At 52.3% G+C, this 21,869-nt stretch overlaps 2 protein-coding genes and 1 long non-coding RNA gene across 6 annotated transcripts in view; 1 reads left to right on the top strand and 2 right to left on the bottom strand.

Annotated features, from left to right (window-relative positions):
- The window catches only part of DIRAS1 (DIRAS family GTPase 1), a 140,512-nt gene that overhangs the window by 74,108 nt on the left and 44,535 nt on the right, over window positions 1-21,869 (bottom strand). The gene's annotated exons all lie outside the window — the stretch shown is intronic.
- GNG7 (G protein subunit gamma 7) overlaps window positions 1-21,869 on the bottom strand; it is a 126,844-nt gene that overhangs the window by 60,440 nt on the left and 44,535 nt on the right. For all 4 annotated transcript variants that reach the window (XR_014543371.1, XR_014543372.1, XM_083595016.1 and 1 more), the window contains exon 2: window positions 17,310-17,393. The gene's annotated coding sequence lies outside the window, so the exon portion shown is untranslated. The remainder of the gene's footprint in view (window positions 1-17,309; window positions 17,394-21,869) is intronic.
- LOC310753237 lies at window positions 451-4,414 on the top strand. The gene is made up of 2 exons (XR_014543298.1): window positions 451-768; window positions 3,592-4,414. It is a non-coding gene; the product is annotated as an uncharacterized lncRNA (long non-coding RNA).

Raw genomic sequence — 21,869 nt, 5'->3', positions numbered from 1 at the left:
TGTTCTGAACTGCTTTTACGTATTTTTATGACATTGCAAACCGCTTTGGGAGGCCTCATGGGAAGCACTTCACAAATGCTGCTGACAAATGGCCTGAAGGTGGCTTGGTTGGTTAGAGGTGGAGCTGATGATGCCAAGGTTGCAGGTTCGAGCCCCATGCAGGAAAGCTGCATAGTCCTGCACTGCAGGGGTTGGGCTGGATGGCCCTGGGGGTCCCTTCTAACTCTACCATTCTGTGATTCTTGTGCAGCTCCACCTTTGCAGAGGGAGCCTCAGCCTTGCCTCTGCACTGCTGCAGGCCTGGCTGGATGCTTGAGGTTTTCTAAGAAATGTTTCCTTCCAGCTTGCTGGCTGCAGGATTGTGGGAGGGTGGGCAGCAGAGGCTCAAAGGTGGCAGCTGGGGAAGCCTTCAAGGAAAGCTGAGGGAACGGGATGTCCTGGAATAGCTCCGGAGCAGAAAGCTGCTGCTCCTGAACTTACGTGACCTCAGGGAAGCTACAGCAAGGCTGGCACAGAGAAAGGGAGGAGGTCAGCAAGGAACAGCCAGGAAGCCACTGCTGGAAGTGGGGGGGGGAGCAGCTTTGGGGGCTCCCCCACCCCACCCTTGTCCCCAGCTGACTGTTCCTGCCCTGGAAGAACAGGCCAAAGGGTTCCTCTAGATCAGAACTGGCACAGCAGGAGCGGCCGCTGGGAAGGGACTGCTCCAGGCACATGGAAGAAGGCAAGTTCAGAAAACACCCCGGAGACGATTCCCAAAAGGCCAAAAAGGTACCAAGGCCTCCACAACGAGGCACCAGGAGTACAGGGGGGTCTTCCACCAGCTCCCCCCTCCTGGCTGAAGAAAATGAAACAACACTTTGTCCAAAGAGCAGAACTCCCAGCGCTCCAACCACCGGCTCTGCATCAGACGGTATTTTGGGCTTCCAAGTCAAACCCACACCCAAAAAGGAGCCATGGCAACGGGCTTAGGGAAGGGGGGGTGCGACTCCCTTATTAGCAAAAAGGGATGATGAGGCATCGTTGGCGCTGGCAGTGAGGGGGGGGCTGCGTGGAACAGACGGAAGAGGGGAGCAGATGGGGATTTTCAAACCATTTCTGGAAGGTATTTTTAAAGAAAGTGCATGCACAGAATGCAGTTTTTGGAAGCAGGAATAGATGTCCCTCTCCAGCGAGGGTGGAGAAGAACGGCGCCCTTTTCCAGGGCAGGGGCAAGAGGAACCCTTGCCGGGAATCTCCCCCTGGAAAACCTCTTCCCCAGGCGAATGGGAGAAAGACATCCAAGCAGCGCCTGGGGAACTGGTGTCTCCAGCCTCCTTGGGTCAAACGGGAACTGGGAGGGCATCCTCTCAAGGCCCCGCCATCCATGCAGTCGCAAGGCCAGACCCACGGATCGTCAATGACACTGCAAAAGGGGTGGGCGAACTCTGCCCCTGCTCTGCTCTTCCTCCCTGGCTCTGGGTCCCCCTTGGGCTTCCCTTGATGTTTTAGCGCCCAGGCAAGTTAGGGCTCTTCTTTCTTCCTAAACTGGCGAAGGCCAAGCCTGGCATGGCTGCAAAAGAGCTGTAGCTGCTCCTCACCACTTTTTGTTTTGGGGGATGCACATTAAAAGAACCTGCTCCACTTCCTTCTGCAAAGGGAAAGCGGAGGAAGAGGAGGAGGCTGGTTGGCAGCAGCAGCCGGAGGACGGATTCAGCCCCCAGTACTGCCACTCACCCCCTCGCCTTGGCCCTGCAGGGCACACAGCAGGCACCATCCGCCGCCACCCCCTGCAAAGGGGGATGAGGCCCCTGCTAGAAGGGGGGCAAAGTGAGGGGCTCCTGAGACCCTTGCAGTTGCTGGGAGCCAGGGGACAGAGGGGGCTTGGGGTCAGGATCACCTCGACCACTAGCAGGGAGGCAACCATGCCATCTATCCTGGCTGCCAATGAGTTTCCGGGCCCCATTCAAAGCACTGGTGCTGACCTGTAACGCCTTGCGTAGGACCACAATCCCTCCAGCTGCTGTGGTACTGTCAGGATTGTGGTCCTCTTTGGGGCCAGCAGGTCAGCCTCGTCCTCCCAGATATCAAAGGCCGGCCTGGCAAACGACATGCTCAGAGGCACTCTTTACACAGGCCAAGGGTGAAAACAACAAAGCGCTGTGAAACAAGCCAGGGCCAAAGTCAAGGAAGGGCAAGACCCGCCACGTAGTGAGCAGAGCTGCTTTTCATGCCCCGTCTCCTTAACTCTCAGTGGCCCACCCAGTCCAGCATCCTGTTCTCACAGCAGCCAACCAGATGCCTCTTTTGGGAAACCCCTAAGAATGATTTGAGCCCAAGAGCAACTCTCCCCTCCTGGGGTTTTGGAAGAATTGCTGACTCTGACCACAGAAGGAAGAGCATTGCCTTTGTGGCCTAATCCTCTTTTAAAGCCATCCAGGTTGGCGGCCATCAATTGCCTCTTGTGGCAGGGAGTTCCAGAGTTCAAATATACACTGCCCAGATGAAGGTGAAGAGAAAGATGGGCACTGTGAAAGATGGGCTCCACCTTGAAGGATATGCAACAAAGAGGAGTGGTCCCAGCCCTGCTAAGAAGGCTCCACTGATCTGATCAGGGGTCAACAGCCAAGTCTCCCAAGGGGAGAAGCTAGGAACTCCTGTGCGTGTGGCAATGCCCATGTCAGAAGGGAGGGAGGGAGGGTTTTTTGATCCACAGAGGCTGGCTGCTGCGCCACCTCCTCAGAGCTACACCCCGCCAGCTTTTTTCAAAACCCTACCAGGGTGCCCATCTTGCCCATGCACTCTGCATCCTGCCAGGGCACCAGGCTGCTCCCCATTCCTGAGGGAGCCACAGGCCTAATGAGCAGCTGCAAAGATTGTTGACAGGAAGTTCCCCAGCCGGAAGATGCTGGCAGGAATTGGAAATTGCACCTGGCCGAGGAGGAGGAAGAGCAGGGGGGGAAGCAGTGGCTGAGGAGGAAGGGCAGGGAGCCTCTATTGGCACCTGCGCCCCCCCCCCCAGCTGCTGCAGCAGAGGGAGCACCTGGGAAGAGCATCACCCGCCTATGGGAGCACACCCTCCTCCCCAGACAGGAAAGGTGGGCAAGCAAAGAAGGTCTGGGGGAATCCAATGTGGGTGCTTCAGCGGCTCTCTTGCTGGAATGGGCCCCACGTAACAAGCGGGGGCACAACACCCCACGCTGCCAAAGCTCGGCATACACCAAGCATCCCAAGCCCATTTTCGTTATCAGGAGTCAATCAGTCTTGGAAAACATCCCAATAGTTTTCCTCATGAGCCCGCTAGTGGAATGTGCCCCCTCACCTCTCCCTGCCCTTCCCAGAGTATGGAAGTGGTCAGCTAAATTGCATCCCATGTGCAGGGCCACAACCCAGGCTGGCAAGAGCACGCAATGACCCCATTGCACCATGCAACATACGCATAGCTAAGCTCAGTGCTAGAAATCCCCCAGGCGCCAGGCACATTTTGTGACTGGTGCAGGTCCAGTTGTGGCCACACCAGGTGCCTGGTCAGCGACTCACCTCTCCCTCTTGCTCCCCCTCCAGCTTTCTTAAGCAGGTCAACAGAAGAGGTCACGGATTGCATTTTTTCTCCAGGGAGTCCATGGTTCACATCCTTCCGCAGTTAATCCCTACAAGGACACTGTGAGATAGGTGAAGAGGCTGCGACTTACTCCAAGGTCACCCAGTGAGCATCAGGATGGAGGGGTGATTCGACCTCTGATCTCCCAGGTCCTCGTCCAACGTTCTCACCATTACACCACACTGCGTTCCTGGAGCACTTTTGCTATGGGCAAGCTCTCTAAATTAAGCTGGTAAATAAATAGGGGGAAAGCAAAATGTCCCTGAGAGAAGCATCTGAAATATTTTCCTTGAAGCTTGAATTGGTTTTATTCTGGGTTGTTTTATTTAATGTCTTAATGTGCCGCAAACCACTTTGAGACTGTTTTCTTGAAAATATAAAGCCGTATAGAAATGAAAATACTACTACTAACAATAATAATTCTCACTGCCGCCCAAAAATGGAAACAGGAGCAACTACCAACGCTTGAAGAATGGAGAATGAAGCTGATGGACTATGCAGAACGGGATAAATTAACAGGGAAGATTAGATATCTACGAGACCACAAGTTCATCGAGGACCGGGGAAAATTTGTAGATTATCTGGAATGTACATGTGATGAGGGAATAACGCTAGTGGGATTTCAAGAAGCTCTGTGAATGTTTAAGGAATATTGTAAAAAAGAAAATAAGAGAGGGTATATAAAATGCAATATTAAAATTAGGAAATGTGTAATTTAAAAAATTGGATATGAATGACTGTCAGAGAAGCTGAAGGAAGTCTAAAAGAGAAAATATGTGACAAATTTTGATATGATATTACAAATGTATGTTGGAAAATTAATAAAAATTATTATTATTATTAATAATAATAATAATAATAATAATAATAATAATAATTTATTATTTGTACCCCGCCCATCTGGCTGGGTTTCCCCAGCCACTCTGGGAGGCTTCCATAGAAACCAAAAATACACTAAAATATCACAGATTAAAAACTTCCCTGAACAGGGCTGCCTTAAGATGTCTTCTGAATGTCTGGCAGTTATTTATCGCTTTGACATCTGATGGGAGGGCGTTCCATAGGGCGGGCGCCACTACCGAGAAGGCCCTCTGCCTGGTTCCCTGTAGCTTTGCTTCTCGCAATGAGGGAACCACCAGAAGGCCCTCGGCGCTGGACCTCAGCGTCCGGGCAGAACGATGGGGGTGGAGACGCTCCTTCAGGTATACTGGGCCAATTATTTTTTAAAAAAAATAATCCTCACTGCCAAAAAAAAAAAAATCACCTAGACCTTCCGTTGTGGTGACTGCAACCTCGGTTTAAGGTGCCATTTAGCAATTAGCTCATATATCTGAGTTTCTAACACTGGCTAAGATGTCTGATATGTCGGCAAATCCCGTTTGGGGGGAGGGTTTTTTGTGTTTTTTAAAGGTGCCCACAGCTGAGACTCTGCCTGGCAGGTGTCTACGTCCCACTTACCTAAGCATGGAGGAATTAACTCTGCCAGGCAGTCTAGACTGCGGTGATGAGGCTGCCTGAGCGTGGAATCTGCCAGCCAGAAATAACAGGATGGAAAATTTACCACCGGTGGATGGGAGGCAAAGGCCACCACTGCCACCTTGTGGCCAGCACCTGCCGCTGCAAGCCGCCTGGGAGGAAGCCTGAGCACATCAGCTCCAAGGAGATTCCAAAAGTGTCCGGAGTCTCTTTGGTGGCTCCTCTGGTTTAAAGCAGCACAGGCTCCGCTGCTGCTCCAAAGTCCCCCCTTAACATGGGAGTGAAGCTCGCCTCCTCCTGAGACAGGGCCTCTGCGGCGGAAGCTCCTCCGAAGTGCCCGTCCAGGCGGCTGCCCACCCCTTGCCCTCTTTTACAGGACGGCCACCCACTTGGATGGCTTTGAAAGAGGGCTGGGCAAACCCAGGGAGGAGGCAGAGAGGGCTATCAATGGCTCCAAGCCAGGGTGCCTCTGCCCTGCCTCCCCAGCCGGAGGCAGAGATGGGTCCCAGCTGGGGGGCCCGCAGGAGAGGAGAGCTGCTTGCGGGTTTCCCCTAATGAGCACCTGGTTGGCCCCATCCCAGCCTCGTCCAGCAGCCAGGCTCTTCTTGCATCCGTATGGAACCTCCAGGCCCGGCGATAGTCTATCTGGAACCAGAGCTCCTTAGGGGTGTTTGGCATAGCTGTCAAGTGTCCCTTATTTGAAGGGACAGTCCCTTATTCCAGCGCCATGTCCCACTGCTGTCCCTTATTGATGGATGTCCCTTAAATGTCCCTTAAATGATGTCCCTTAAATTTCAAAGGAAGCAGCTCCTCTCCCTCCCTCCCTGCCGGCCAGGGAGGAGGGAGGCTCTAACTGTGTTGCTTGCCTGTGTTGCTCACCCAATAAGAAGTCTAAGAACGACTGGGGGGTGGAGCTTGCATGCCTTGTGTGTGGCTAGTTAATGCAAGCTGAGGGGTTTTTTGAATGCTGGACGCCATTTTGTTGCACGTGCTGCTGCAAACTTTGCAGTGCAAAGCCAGGCCGGGGAGCCATCTTGAGGCTGCATATGCCTTGTGGTGCATGTGATTCAGATTCTATTCAGTTGAACCTCTGGTTACAAAGTTGGTTGGACAGTGTTCTCGAAGCTACCAGCATGAGTTTGACCAGACTGCAGGAGGACAGGAAGACTGGAGTGTCTGGGACAGGTGAGGCTGCAGGTCCCTTATTTTGGCTGCTGGTCCCTTATTTTCAAGGCTGCTGGTCCCTTACTTTCAAATCTGTAAGTTGACAGCTATGGTGTTTGGCCACGGTGAGAAGAGGAGGCTGGGCTGGACGGGCCCCCTGTGGGCCTGACGTTCCCTGGCAACTCTTCTGCTAGTGTTGCTGGCTATTTCTCTGCCCACGAAAATCAGCTCTGCTCACCTCCTCATCCACCTCCCCTACCACTGCCTTGATGGTGAAGGCAAACAGATCCCCTCCCACCAGCTCAAGCCCTCTGGATTCCCAAAGCCCCTAGAAATGCAGTCCATTGTTTGGCGAGAGCCAGTGTGGTGTAGTGGTGAAGAGCAGCAGACTCGTAATCTGGGGAACCGGGTTCGCGTCTCTGCTCCTCCACCTGCAGCTGCTGGGTGACCTTGCGCCAGTCACACTTCTGTGAAGCCTCTCAGCCCCACTCACCTCACAGAGTGTTTGTTGTGGGGAGGAAGGGAAAGGAGAATGTTAGCCGTTTTGAGACACCTTAAAGGGAGTGAAAGGCGGGGTATCAAATCCAAACTCTTCTTCTGCTGCTGCTGTTTGCAAGAGAACAGCAAAGAAATGACCCAGCCCAGTGTAACTGAGGACACTGTGAGGCAGAGTTAGGCCAAGAGTGAGCAACTGGCTCCAAGGTCGCCCAGCGAGCCCATGGCTGAGTGGGGAATTGAACCTGGGTCTCCAACTATGACTCTGCCCTAGAGTTCTGCTAACTAAGGGCACACATCTGAACTAAAACTAAGGAGAAATGCACCACAAACTGCCTGAACGAGGCTGGATGAGCCCAGGTGGTCCATGGGCCAGTCTGGGAAGCCCCCACACCTTGGCCTGGCTGATTTTTAGACAAGGAAAGTCAAGAGCCAAGGCAGATCCTGCAGTTACATAACGATCCTCACCATCAAACTGCAGGCCACAGAGGAGTCAGCCTCCCTGGCCTTGTTACGTAAGGACTGGCGGTGGGGCTGATGATGGCACTGATCACAGGGCTGGCAATCTGTCCGTCCAGGTCGTGACGGAAGAGAGATGCCGCCTCTGAGTCAGCCAGGGAAGATGCATGGCAGCTGCGCACTGGCAGGCTTGGCTGGCACAGGCACTGCCTCCAAACCAGCTCTGGGGCGCTCTGTCTCCCAGGCGCCTGGCACAAGCTGCAGCTGGCAGGAGGAAGCGGGTGCCCTGCATCTCCACCTGGGGAAAAGCCTCCCCCAGGACCAGCAGCGGGAGGCTTACCTGGCATCAAAGGAGAGGGAGAGCCCGGGCTGTGTTGGCACACGTGCCCAGATTGCAAAGCACCCTGGAAATCATGAATGGCGGGAGGAGAGAGACACACTCTAAGAGCATATAAGGCACACAAGCTGCAAGGCCCCACAAGTTGGGGTTGCTTTGGTTGTACAAAGCAGCAAGTAGGGCCGGGCAATATCTGGTTTTCAACAATGTGATATATCACCACCTAAATATCACGACAGCCTGATAGATCACGATGTCTGAAATAAGGATGGAGCTACAGAGAGGCACTAGCTGGCTTCACGGTTTTTCCTGCATTGTGATTTTTGCATAGCACCCCCCCCCCACACACACATATCATGATTTGTGATAAATTGCCAGGTCAACCATTATGAAAAGGATATCTCGAGTTGGACTTCAAACTGCCCTAGAAGCAAGCAGCATAACCAGAGGCGCCCAACCATTGCCGTATTTGCAGGCAAGGAAGCGAGAAAATCAGCAGAGCAGGATCCAGGGGTCCCCCTCGCACCCACTGGAATGTGCAACATCCAAATGTGCTTCCCTGTGAAGCTGCCCCCCCTCGATCCAGCGGCACCCACAGCAGAAAGCGTCTGAAGGAGAGCCCCAAATGGACTCTGGGGTGCAGTGGGGGAGAGGAGAGGCAAGGCTGCATCACTGCCAGTCCCTGGATCGCAGCCAAATCTTGCTCCCCACCCCAGAAGCAGAGCTGCCAGATAATGAGCAGACGCAGATGAGTAGAAAGCTCTTTGGCGTGCTTCCTCTTCTTCCAAAGAGCCACTTCCTCCCTTCCAGGAAGCCCTCTGGTTAGGCTCTTGTGGGGTGGGGGCAAGGCTGAGGCGCCCTGTGCAGGTCCATTGCAAGAAGGCAGTGGAGCTGGGATTCAAGCCAGCTCTCTCTGCCCCTCCTCCCCCCCCCGCATGCACTCCACAAAAAAACCAACCCAGTATGACCACACACAGCCAGAGCTTTGGGCTCACCTAGCTGAGTGGTGCCTACACTGACTCCCAAACCCTGCCTTCTGCAGGCAGAGCAGGGGCTGTGCCTCTCCCCACCTCGCACTGGAGGGCCAAAGCAAGCGCCTAGCCTCAGCCGAGGCCCTTCTGGCTCTCTCCCAGCCCAGCTCAGATCCTTTCAGTGCAATCTGACACCCGGTGAGGTGCAGCCCTTTGGCTTCCCCCCTGAAGGACCCGATGGCTTTCTGAGTTAACTCAGGGGTGGCAAAAGCTGCGCTCCCAACAGCGGCCCCCGCCAGCACCTTGCAGGCGACACCGGGAGCCTGGAGCTCCAAGGCAGAGGTTCCTCCCCAGCTGCAGCTACTCCTCAGTTCTTGCATGTTGCTTTTTGCAGGCCCAGGAGAGGCTCCACCCGCCAGGCTTGCCCCGCAGCTCCCCTCTCCTGACAGCCCTTCTCAGTCCCTCCAGTTGCGCCACATCTAAGGGACAGAATCACAGGATCATAGAGTTGGAAGGAAGGGACCCCCAGAGTCATCTAGTCCAACCTCCTGCAATGCAGGAACCTTTTGCCCAACATGGGGCTCAAACCCACAAGCCTGATAGTTCCATGCGCTACCGACTGAGCTATCTCAGCTGTGCCCGTCCTCGCCATGGCCGAGTCAGGGGTGCAATTCTGCGGGGGCTCCCGTTTCACAAGCCCTTGGCGTCAACTGCATGGCAGTCACTTCTGCTTCCCAGAGCAAGCCAGGCGGTGCTCAGATGATACAGAGAGAAGTCCCTTTTTCTTGGGAAGCACAGAGAGAGAGATTGCAGGCAACTCTGCACACTGCTTAGAAAATAATAAAAACCCCTGCACATGCAGATGGGTATTTCAGGCTCAAGCTTGGTCACACAACTCGCTTGAGGCAAGGTTCCTCCTGGGACTCGTTCCTGGCAAGGCTTTGCTCCCTCTACCTTCCCATGGTATCAGGAACCAGGCTGGGTTTGGTATGGGGTGGGCGACACTTGGGGCAAAAAAGGGTCCCCAAAACACACAGGCACACCCCCCTGGCCATTCCACCACAAAAGCCAACTGCGGACCTGAGTCATGCATGAGCCATTTTCCACAAAAGGAGGGCGAAAGAACAAGCAGGATGACCTGGAGGCGCCTCAGTGACCTGCCTTTTGACATAGCCAAAAATCAGAATCCTAGAATGGTAGAGCTGGAAGGGACCCCCAAGGGTCCAACCTGCTGCAATGCAGGAACCTCAACTAAAGCATCCATGACGGATGACCATCTATGAACCCCTTTTGTTTACAGTGAGCAGCTGGAGGGAGGATGCTGCTCCCGACCGGAGGCAGAAAGCAGGACTGTCAGAGTCCTCCCTTCTTCCTGCCCCCCATCTCAGGCCCTTTGGGCAAAGCTGAAAGCAGAATAACACCACCCCGTGATTCCTGTTTTCTTCCTCTCGCCATCACAGCGAAGGTGAAGTCCAAGCGGGTGACTCAGGAGACCAGGCCAGGAAAGAGGCTCAGAGCCTCGGTTTCCCAGATGCAGAGAGGACTCTCTGCCAAAGAGAAAGAGGAGGACAAGGAACAGTCTCACACGCGTTCGCAGGATCCTGCCACAAGCCCTCATCTTCCAAGGATGACCCCAGTGACCCTCCTGGGGAATCCTCCGCCGCCAGCGCCATCCCAGCCACTCACAGTAACAGCAACTTGATCCAGTCGCTGCCCTCTCCATGGGCCAGGGCACCCTGAGGAGCACCCATCCTGCAGGGTGTCGGGAGGGGGCTGAGGCACTTTGGGGGGGTGCAGGGCCCTTGCCCCAGCCCGCAGCAGTGGCGTTTCTGCCAGGGAAAGGCCCTGCCCATTTCCACACAGGCTCACCTGTATCCTGACACAGGAGGAGCTGCACTTGTTTGCGCCCTCTCCTGCCCCACTCGATAAACAGCCAAATTCTACATAACTGGGCCAGGTGTGCGGCTTTTAAAATGGGTTTGTGGGAGGGGGGAATTGGTTTCCTTCTGTTTCTGTTTTATTACGTTTTTTGTATTCTCACCTTGCATTTCTCTTTCATGAACTGCCCTGGGGTTTTTGGAGGAAGGACAGTACAGTCAAACCGAGAACAGCTTAGTTCTCGAATGTTTTGGTTCCCGAACACCATCCGACAGGGCTTCCGCGGCTTCCGATTGGCTGCAGGAGCTTCCTGCAGAATCAGAAGCTGCACTTTGGTTTCCGAATGTTTTGGAAGTCGAACAGACTTCCAGAGCGGATTCCAGTCAACTTCCAAGGTACGACTGTATATTGTATTGTTGGCATCTGTCTGTCTCAAGAGACAACAGAGTGTGCCTCCAGGGGTGAAGCCAACCTGCTGCATGAGCAGCACCCAAGTTACCTCCCTGGGGCGCACGTTTGTCCATGTGTATGTATGTATTGATCTTTATTACGGCCATTGGCCCATCACACGACAGTTTCCCATACCAACATAATGTACTTAAACCTCCAAATTTAAAACCGCCAAAAACTTACAAACAGCAGACAAGAACCAAAGCAAAACAAAAAACAAAGGACCAACATCATATATTACAATAAATTTGTAACATAAATATCGGTTGTCCATGTGTCTGTGGGTTCTGGGCTGCCCAGACCACAAGAGCCCCCTCTCAACCTGGCTGAGGGGATCCAAAGGAAAGCAGAGCAAGACGTTTGGCACCAGCTTGGCTGCAGGAGTTGCTTAGGGGCTCCGCTCCAGATCTGCGTAGGATTTACTCCTGGGCCTTTTCTTCTCCCAAAAATGTACCACAAGGCAGCAGGTATAGATTCTTCCTCTGGGTTTACTCCCAAAGCCTTTCTCATAAATTAATATAGCCACAAGGCAGTGGAGGTTTAGGGTCAGAGTTTTCCTTCCTTCCCAGGTGGACAAGCCCCATCTGCCCCTAAGGGCGATATACAAATGTAATCCTAATAAGTCTGGAGAAGGCAGGTGCAAACCACGCCACACCCAAACACACACCTCGGCATGCACCTCCGACAGTAAATGGCTTGGTCCTGGGGCTTCCTGAGAAAGGGCCCACGAGCTCCCACGGGGGCAGCGTCTTCTTGGTGCTGCTGGCCTGAGTCTCCCGAGTGTCAACCCCCAGCAACCGCTCCCTTGCTGGTGAGAGTCAGGTTCCCCCCGAAGGCAACCGATGGATGAGTTATGCAACGCAGCTGTGCCCCCGCCCTCCTGCCGCCGCCCCTCAGCATCCCAGAGCGATGGATGTGCCCACAGGAGCTGGGCTGATGCGACGCTCATGCACATGGCAGGCTCATTCCGCAGGAACGCGCCCGGCACATCGTTGCATACTGTTCCCATGAAGGCTAATTGCCAGAGGCCTCATTAGCTGAGTCAGGCAGGGACAGGTAGCAGCGCCTGACGGGATTCGCAAGGGAAACACTGTGCATTACGCAAGGCGGCCATGCACCAGGGAGTGCGTGTTGGGGTGGCTCACCAGCGGCCTGACATCTGTGCCACAAGGTCATGGGCTCAGCTGGGAGAGGGACGCAGAGAGTGACCCAACCTTGATGTAACAGGAGGAGTGTCACTGCTGGAAGGAAGAGGGATAGGTTGGCACTGCCCCCCTACACCAACCCACTGTGGGGCCCCCAGCTGCAGAGGCCACCTCACTCACCCAGCACACCTCAAGAACCTGGCATAGCTCACGGCAGGGGGTTGGGCTGGATGACCCTCAGGGCCCCTTCCAACTCTACATGTGACAGCCCATCTTCAGATATTTGAAGATGACCATCATATCTCAGCCTCCTTTTTTCCAGGCGAAACATCCCCAGCTCCTTCAACCGTTCCTCATCAGGCTTAGTTTCCAGACCCTCCACCATCTCAGCCACCCTCCTCTGCTCACTTTCCAGCTTAGAATCATAGAATGGTAGAGCTGGAGGTCCAACCCCAGCAGCACAGGAATCATTCGCCAAACGCTGGGATCAAACCCACAGCCCTGAGATTCAGAGTCCCATGCGCCCCTTTGCTGGGACGCACAATCAGGGACAGATGTCTCTGAAATGGCAGGGGACCCCCAGTCACAGCCCTCCCTCCGGGGACAGAGGCAGCCTAAGTCCCAGAGGGAGCCCCAGTGTCCCAGCCAGCCCCTCCAAAGATTCATGGGGGCAGAGTGTGACCTGCAGGCCTATTTTTAGCCCTCTGCCATCATCATCTCTCTGCAATGACAGAGAGAACAATTTCTACCCAAAAAACCCCAGTGGGCAATGAGATTCCATTAGCAAGCGCTCACCCTAATTAGAGGGATGAAGATGAACGAGAGCAGCAGGCCAGCACCTGCTCCCTGTTGCAAAGAGGTGGGTGGGAGGAGGAGCGAAGAGCGGGGGGGGGGTTAGTGTTAGGGCAGATTGCCAGGCAAAACTTTGGCCCCACATCCCTCTGTACAAAGTGCTGTGGAAGATCTCACAAAGCCCTTGCAGAGGAAAATGGGGGGGGCCCTGCAGAGCCCCCCAGGTCATTCTGGACAGTGCATAGCCCATAACAGATTTGGGCTCTATCATATCCCACCCTGCAGGCCAAAGGTCCCAGATTCAACCCCTGAAGGCCTTTGGCTAATTAAACAAATTATGGCCTTTTAAAGGGAGGGGTATTGTTTCAGTTTGTTACTACACTACTGTATGTACTTTTGTGTTTTTTGTTCTATAAACGTACAGCTCAGTCAGTAGAGCATGGGACTCTTAATCTCAGGGTTGTGGGTTCAAGCCCCACATGGGGCAAAAAGTTCCTGCATTGCAAGGGGTTGGACTGGATGACCCTCAGGGGTCCCTTACAACTCTAGGATTCTATGACTGTCTGTCTATAGAAATTTGATAAATAACAATGAGGATTAAATAATCTTCCGGTAGGGCTGGGAGAGACACCCCCTGCCTGAAACCCTGGACAGCCAATGACTGTCAAGGCAGACAATGCTCAGCCAGGCAGACCAATAGTCTGGCTTCGGATACGGCAGCTTCAGATGCTTCTAGGACCCTTGTACCTACGGGACCGCCTCTCCCAGTATGCCCTGCGGAGGACCTTAAGGCCCATAAATAGCAACACCCTAGAGGTCCCGGGCCCTAAGGAACTCAGATTAGCCTCAACCAGAGCCAGGGCCTTTTCAACACTGGCTCCGGCCTGGTGGAACGCTCTGCCTCATGAGACCAGGGCCCTGCAGGATCTGATTTCTTTCCGCAGGGCCTGTAAGACAGAGTTGTTCCGCCTGGCCTTTGGCTTGGAATCAACTTGATCCCCTTCCCCTCTCTCCTTTTTCCTTTCTCCTGTGATGGAACAAGTCTGGATATTTGGCCTTGGTGAAGATTTGACGTTTTCATCCCCAAAAAGGTTTTGATTTGAGTTTCTACTGAAATGAGGCTGCATTTTAATGTTGTATTTTAATCTTGTTTTTAAGTTGTATTTTAATCAATTGTTTATATACCTGGTGTTAGCTGCCCTGAGCCCAGTCTTCGCTGGGGAGGGCAGGGTATAAATAAAATATTATTGTTGTTGTTAGATTTAAATCAGTCTGTTCCCCAGAGATCCATGAGGGCCATGGTCCTATTTTCTCCCCATCCCCCTTTACTGAAAGTCTTAAAAGCAATTCCCAAACACAAAGTGTGGTCTTCCAAGGCAAATGCATCCTGCTTTATATCGCGTATATAATATTATATATGTAGCAGCTTCCACATGCGCTGAGTCAGGATTGTGGCCGTCCCATGGCAGGCAGAGCCTCCAGCAACAACTCCTCTCTCAACAAGGTCCAGCTGGCCTGGTCGTGTCCACAGAACGGAGGGCGGCAGAACTGAGAGGGCGAGAGGCCACCCAGCAAGGCGAGCATTGCACTGGGGTTTGAGAACACCGACAAACACACCCTGGATCCAATTGAATGGTTTAGCCTCACCTTTGTGAAATATTGCAATAAAACCCTCAGGGCTGCCATGTGCCTGCTGGTGGCTGCAGGCTTGCCCAGGGCTCTTGTTTGCGGAGACAGGGAGAGACTGAAGCAGGGGAAGCTCTTCTCATCAGGAGCATCTTCCTTCATGCACTGCGTGGGCGCCTGCTGCCCTCTTGTGGGCGTCTCCGCTGCTGCTGCTGCTGCTGCCTGGGCAAGAACCACAACTAGGGCACTTTGGTAGTGGCCGACTGAGACCCAAATACTAATTAGGTCTCCCTTAAAAATAGCCTACCCCTGAGCCAGCAGGCACCAGCCCCATCTTACGCTCAGATGCGCCCAGGACAAGCTCAGAGGCATCCTCAGGATCAGCTCAGGAGAAGCCGGGATCTCCTCTCGAGGAAGAAGCCGTGCTCAGCAAGGTATGCTCCACTGCTCCCCTTTATGGCGCAGCTTCCGGGTACCAAGCAAAGTGGACCACCAGTGGACCACCTGCTGGGGGGGGCTGCCTGGTCCACCCCACCCCCGTGACACTACCAGATAACGTCCCCCTGGCCTGTCACCTTGGCAGTGTAGCAAAGCTTCAGCTAGGTGGGTGAAGGGTCTGACTATGCACAGGGCAGCTTCTGACACAGGCTCCCGGGTCTGGAGGGGTGCAGAATATGCAGGAAGATGTTTTGCTGGATCAGACCCAGGGAAATCAGCAGGCAAGCCTAGCTTGGGTAGATTTTATTTCAATGGGTTTGCTCGGCATGAAACATAGCTAGGATACAAGCTGCCATCTTTACAGGTCAAAAGGGACTCAGGGAAGGATAGCCTGGGGGGCTCCGCTGGAGCCCACAATCTCCCACATGCTAGAGATTGGAGTGCCCTGTGTTTTCAGTGTTCCCGAATGCTTAGCTTTATTTACGTCTTTGAGGTGTGTTCTGGTTGTTGTTGTTTTTAACAAAGGGGTTTGTAAGAGGAATAGCTCTGCAGCGTACAGTGGCTAAGGAGTTCCTCCCTACTCTGCTGGAGACAGGGACACCACTGCATGTGGTCCATTCAAACTCTATGATTCTATATGGACCCCCAACCACTACACCACTGGAGGAGGCAATGGTAGGCTCTGCACACCATTCTCCCAATGACAAGAGCTTGCTCTGCCCCCTACCTAGAACTGGAAGACCAAGAAAGGGCTCCCCCCAGGACAAAAACTCCACTGATTCCACTCCATGTTGATGCAAAATAAAGGAGCGCAACAGTCATGGGACAGCCCTGTTCCTGGGCCCAAAATGCTTCCCAGGAAAGCTCTCTTGAAGGTGGGACTCACTCACTAATAGAAAAGCACTTAGAAGTGCTGCCTTTTATTCCCAAGCTCCACTCCCCTATCAGGAAAAAGAAGGCAAATCAGAAACAAACTGCAGACATTTGGTCAATAAAAAGCGGCTTTGGTGACCCTCTCCCCCTCCCTCCTCCCGACTTAATAATCACGTTTGGCAGGATTTGGGACTCTCTATTCCTTGATGGAGCAACAAATGCAATCAATTGCAAAGGAACTCTCAAATCCCAAAACTGATATCATGCAATGTCTTCCTTAGATGAAAATGCTTCCTTTAGACTCTTTTTGTTTAGTACTGGAGTACAGGCAGCTCCCTATTTACATGCGCTTGAGGCATGGGCGCATTGCCACGAACCGGGAAGTGGCACAAAAAGGAGCAAACACCGCCCTCAAAAGAGCACGAAAATGGCAAAACAGTGCAAAAACAGCACCTAGTCATCCCACAAGCCTTTGCACTGAATTTTGAGGCCTGTGGAGAGCAAGGGGGCTTGGGGGGAGGGATTGTAGTGGATTTGATGAGTGCTGCTAGATTTTTAAAGGCATTTTCAAGGGTTTCCAGAGATTTAGAGTGTGTTTGCAGGATTTCCCAGTGCCGTTTGCAATGCAATATACAGTGGTACCTCGGGTTAAGTACTTAATTCGTTCCGGAGGTCTGTTCTTAACCTGAAACTGTTCTTAACCTGAAGCACCACTTTAGCTAATGGGGCCTCCTGCTGCTGCCGTGCCTCCGGAGCACGATTTCTGTTCTCATCCTGAAGCAAAGTTCTTAACCCAAGGTACTATTTCGGGGTTAGCGGAGTCTGTAACCTGAAGCGTATGTAACCCGAGGTACCACTGTACACAATTCCACTTAAACACACAGTGCCTCGGAACATAACTCCCATGTAAATGGGGAGTTGCCTGTATATCTTTTTTTTAAAAAAGAAAAAGCAGTCTAATCTGTCTTTTTTGCAGAATCTTTTTTTGTTGTGGTATGTTGCTCTTCAGGTGACTGGTTCCATCTTTATTTTTTGCTGTTATATTCATGTGCAATTGGCATCTCAGACAACTTGTTTGCTGAGCAGCCATCCTGATTTGCTGGCTCTGCATTTCCCCCATTAGGCTGTTAGCTGCAATATGCCTTTCATTACTGCTGTGGAGCGAGGATTTATTGTGCAAGGGCCAACTCACTTAAGTTGAGCAAACCTAAAGTTCCGGTGTGCACTTTTATTTAATTCGTTTATTTGATTTCTATACCTTTACCAGAAGATCCCAACATTAAAAACACATTTTATGGAGCACAGTAATACAAAAGTAATAAAAAGCAGAGTAATAAACAGCATGATAATAAAATAATCAAAGTAACAGCTTTGACAGGTCACAGAAGATTTAACAGCGAAAGGAAAGCCTCTCTGGGGAGAGCATCCCACAATCAGGGAGCCACCACCGAAAAGGCCTGTTCTCGTGTTGCCACCTTTTGGGGAGCTGGACTTGCTTTCCGAGGCTCTCCTCATGGTCCCTTTGCAGGCGGCGGAAATGCAGGCAGCGGTGGCAAGAGAAACGCCCTTTCCGGTGGTGGAGCCCAAGCTATGGCACAGCTGCTCATTGTGGCCTCGCCAGGACTTACCTGTTAAGCAGACAGCAAAATGGCCTCCTTGCAATCCCAGGGATCTTGCTCCCTTAGATGAGGCTGGGGCTGAGGCCTGGCTTTCTGAAACAGAAACAGCAAAAAGCACAATAAGACAACAGGAGCCAACACTACAACACAGGCAGTGACATGTGAGATACCTTGGAATGCAGCCCCTGCGTAAATTGGGAGCTGCTGGGATGATAAGTCTGCAAAATTATGCCTGCCATGGAGAAAGAGGACAGAGTTTCCCTCCCTCTCTCGTCACACTGGAACGCGTGAGCAGTAGGAGATTCGGGGCAGATAAAAGGGCCTTCTTCATGCAGTACAGACTTAAGCTGCGGAAAGCACTCCCGCAGGAAGCAGCAACAGCCACGAACCTGGATGGTTTTAAAAGAGGACGGGACCAATTCATGGAGGAGGAAATGGCTACCCAGGACTCCTAGCCAGGCTGGCTCTGCTCTGCCTCTACGGTCGGAGGCAGCAAGGCGTCCGAAACCTGGTTGCTGGGAACCGCAGGAGAGGAGAGGGCTCTCGTGTGCAGGAGTTTCCCCAAAGAGCTTTCCTCAAAGAGGGGCTTGATCCAGCAGCTCGGCTCCTCCGATGTTCATAACAGCCTCTGCCAGCACGAAGGGCACCAGAGGCTGGGCAAGGCAATCAACTGACCTCAAGCACAGTCTCCAGAGCGGGAGGGGAGGCAGATCAGTTTCAGAGGACAGGTGCATCCACTGCCCAGCAACCACCCTGATGCGCCCTCCAGACGCTGCCTGCAGGGGCAAGAGCAGCTCCGCTCCAAAACCTCTGGAGGGCACCAGTTTGGGGAAAGCTGGGGGCGGAAAGACTCCCAGCCACCATTGGCTCCACTCCTTTGTTTGCTGGAGATATTTTTATCCTGCTCTTCAGCCAACAAAGCCTCTCCCAGAGCAGCTTACATAAAAGCAAATCAATAAAGCCATTGCAACAATTAATAACATCATAAAGCCAGCAAACAATTGCCAGGGGGGAAAGCAGCATGGCAGCCAAGTTCTAAAAGGACACGGTAGGACACCTGCTTGGAATGCAGATGGAAGGGGGTCTCCCCAGCATTGCACTGGGACCTTCTGCACACCAAGCAGCTGTTCTGCCCCTGTGTTGGAGCCCTTTCCGGATCTCTAGTGGACTCTCTATCCTTTTTAAGCAGATGGCTATCTGTCATAGATGCTTTAGCTGAGATTCCTGCATTGTAGGAGGTTGGGCTAGATGTCCCCTGGGGTCCCTTCCAGCTCTGTAAGTCTATAATTCTATCACAGCCAAACCAGCTTCAGCAGAGATCCATGAGAGCAGGTGGAGGAAGAGGAGGCAGCAGCAGCAGAGGCAGCTGAAGGGTGAGGGGCTGCCTACCAGGCAGAGGGAGAGAAGCACTGCCCGAGTTCTGATCCTGCTCTTCTCGCAGAGCGCAGTTGCTGAGCAACGACTTGCATCTCCCATCTGATCAACCTGAACCAACACGGGGCACACATGCTGGTGAAACGGAACATGCTCCCTTTGGCAATGCTACAGGGGGAAATTCCAGAAAATGCAGAGAGACGATGCCCCTGTGGAGAGCTCCACAGGTGAGAGCGTGGTGCTGATAACGCCAAGGTTCCCTGTAAGGAACAGGTGCATATTCTTGCATTGCTGGGAGTTAGACTGGATGGTCCTCAGGGTCCCTTCCAACTCCACCATTTGATGATCTATGTTTTTTTGCGCTGCCCCTGCAATCAGACAATTCGATCCAAGTTCATTCATCAGCCGGTTGTTAGCAGGGAGTGGCATTCGGACGAAGGAAGGTGGCTTTCCTTATCAGGCAGAGATGACATGGAAAGAGTAGCCAGGTTTCCGCAACACACAACGAGGATTTGTGAATGCTACGTGCAACGTTGACTTTGGCGGTAGATGCAGGTTTTGCTGAAAGGTGTTATTGCATATGTGCCAAGAGAAGAGAGAGAGTGCAGTTGCTGAGTGCCCCCACCAGACATCTCCCTTGCTGCAGCCCTCCCCAAGAGACACACACAGAAGGCAGGCTGGCGGCTGGCACTCCATGGCCCTGATGCAAGCCCAGCACCCCCCCCCCACGGCCAGGCTGCAGCAAAGGCGCCTTTGCAGGAAGGAAGAAAGGAGCCCTGAGCAGAGAGTGCCCAAGGCAGGGCAGGATCCTGTTCCTTCATGCTTCCCCCCCAACCCAACACACCCGTTAACAGTGACCGTTCTCAAGCTGAAGACTCCTTCCCCAACATCAGACTCCTTCTCAAGTCAGGCAGAAGCCATATAAGCAAAACCACACAAGAGCTAAACCATACTGAAAAGGCACATGTGCGTACAGAATTGAAATGAGGAGGGAGGTTTTGGCTCAGGGGGTTGGGAGCAGTGTTCGAAAGCTGCCAGGTGCGTTTCGCGACATCTCTGGCGCCAGGTTGGCAACTGATGTCTCCGTCTGGCTGGCCGCTCCGGCTTTCTTAAGCGGTTCAGCAGAAGAGCTCATTTCTGTCCCAAGGAGTCCATGGTTCACCCCCTCCTCCGTTAATTCCTACAACGACCCTGCGAAGGAGGCGAAGAGGTTGTGACTGACTCCAAGGTCACCCAGCGAGCTTCATAACAGAGTGGGGATTTGAACCCTCATCTCCCAGGTCCCCGTCCCACTCTCTAACCACTACACCCCACTGCCTTCCGAGAGTTCTTCAGCTATGGGGGAGCTCTATAAATTAAGTAGGTAAGTAAATATGGGGAAAGTAAAATGTCACTTAGAGAAGGGTCTGAAATACTTTCCCAGAAGCTTGGATTTGTTTTATTCTGGAGTGTTTTATTTGATGTTTTCAAGTGTTGTAAATCGCTTTCAAATGCCAGCAAGTTTGGAAAACTCAGCAGTAGCCAGAGGATTGGAGAAGATCAGTCTACATCCCAATCCCAAAGAAGGGCAGTGCCAAAGAATGCTCCAACTACCGCACAATTGCACTCATTTCACACGCTAGCAAGGTTATGCTTAAAATTCTACAAGGCAGGCGTAAGCAGGATGTGGACCGAGAACTCCCAGAAGTGCAAGCAGGATTTCGAAGGGGCAGAGGAACCAGAGACCAAATTGCAAACATGCGCTAGATTATGGAGAAAGCTAGAGAGTTCCAGAAAGACATCTACTTCTGCTTCATTGACTATGCAAAAGCCTTTGACTGTGTCGACCACAGCAAACTATGGCAAGTTCTTAAAGAAATGGGAGTGCCTGATCACCTCATCTGTCTCCTGAGAAATCTCTATGTGGGACAAGAAGCTACAGTTAGAACTGGATCTGGAACAACTGATTGGTTCAAAATTGGGAAAGGAGTACGGCAAGGCTGTATATTGTCTCCCTGCTTATTTAACTTACCGTATTTTTTGCACCATAACACTCACTTTTTTCCTCCTAGAAAGTAAGGGGAAATGTCTGTGCGTGTTATGGAGGAAATGCCTACGGGTGGTATGCCTACAGATTTTCCTCCTCTAAAAACTATGTGCGTGTTATGGTCGGGTGCGTGTTATAGAGTGAAAAATACAGTATATGCAGAATTCATCGTGCGAAAGGCTGGGCTGGATGAATCCCAAGCCGGAATTAAGATCGCCGGAAGAAATATCAACAACCTCAGATATGCAGATGACACAACCTTGATGGCAGAAAGTGAGGAGGAATTAAAGAACCTTTTAATGAGGGTGAAAGAGGAGAGCGCAAAATATGGTCTGAAGCTCAACATCAAAAAAACAAAGATCATGGCCACTGGGCCCATCACCTCCTGGCAAATAGAAGGGGAAGAAATGGAGGCAGTGAGAGATTTTACTTTCTTGGGCTCCATGATCACTGCAGATGGTGACAGTAGTCACGAAATTAAAAGTCGCCTGCTTCTTGGGAGAAAAGGAATGACAAGCCTAGACAGCATCTTAAAAAGCAGAGACATCACCTTGCCAACAAAGGTCCGTATAGTTAAAGCTATGGTTTTCCCAGTAGTGATGTATGGAGGTGAGAGCTGGACCATAAAGAAGGCTGATCACCGAAGAATTGATGCTTTTGAATTCTGGTGCTGGAGGAGACTCCTGAGAGTCCCATGGACTGCAAGAAGATCAAACCTCTCCATTCTGAAGGAAATCAGCCCTGAGTGCTCACTGGAAGGACAGATCCTGAAGCTGAGGCCCTGATGTTGGGAAAGATGGAGGGCGCAAGAAGAAGGGGACGACAGAGGACGAGATGGTTGGACAGTGTGTTCTTGAAGCTACAAACATGAGTCTGACCAAACTTCGGGAGGAAGGAAGACAGGAGTGCCTGGCATGCTCCGGTCCATGGGGTCACGAAGAGTTGGACATGACTAAACGACTAAACAAAAACAAGAAATCGCTTTCAGATTGTGTCTTTAAAATATAAAGCAGAATGGAAATGAAATGAATTATAATGATAACAACAACAGTCCCCGCACAAAAGGGCACCTGGACATTCTGTTGTGGTGATCGCAACCAAGGTTTAAAGTGCCTTTTGGCAAATAATGTACCGTATTTTTCACCCCATAGGACGCACCGGCCCATAGG

The sequence above is a fragment of the Podarcis filfolensis genome (assembly GCF_964270895.1).
Source record: "Podarcis filfolensis genome assembly, chromosome: 18".
NCBI classification, from domain to species: Eukaryota; Metazoa; Chordata; class Lepidosauria; order Squamata; family Lacertidae; genus Podarcis; species Podarcis filfolensis.
The sequence above is the reverse complement of the archived record's forward strand: the minus strand, read 5'-3'. Positions and strand labels throughout refer to the sequence as shown.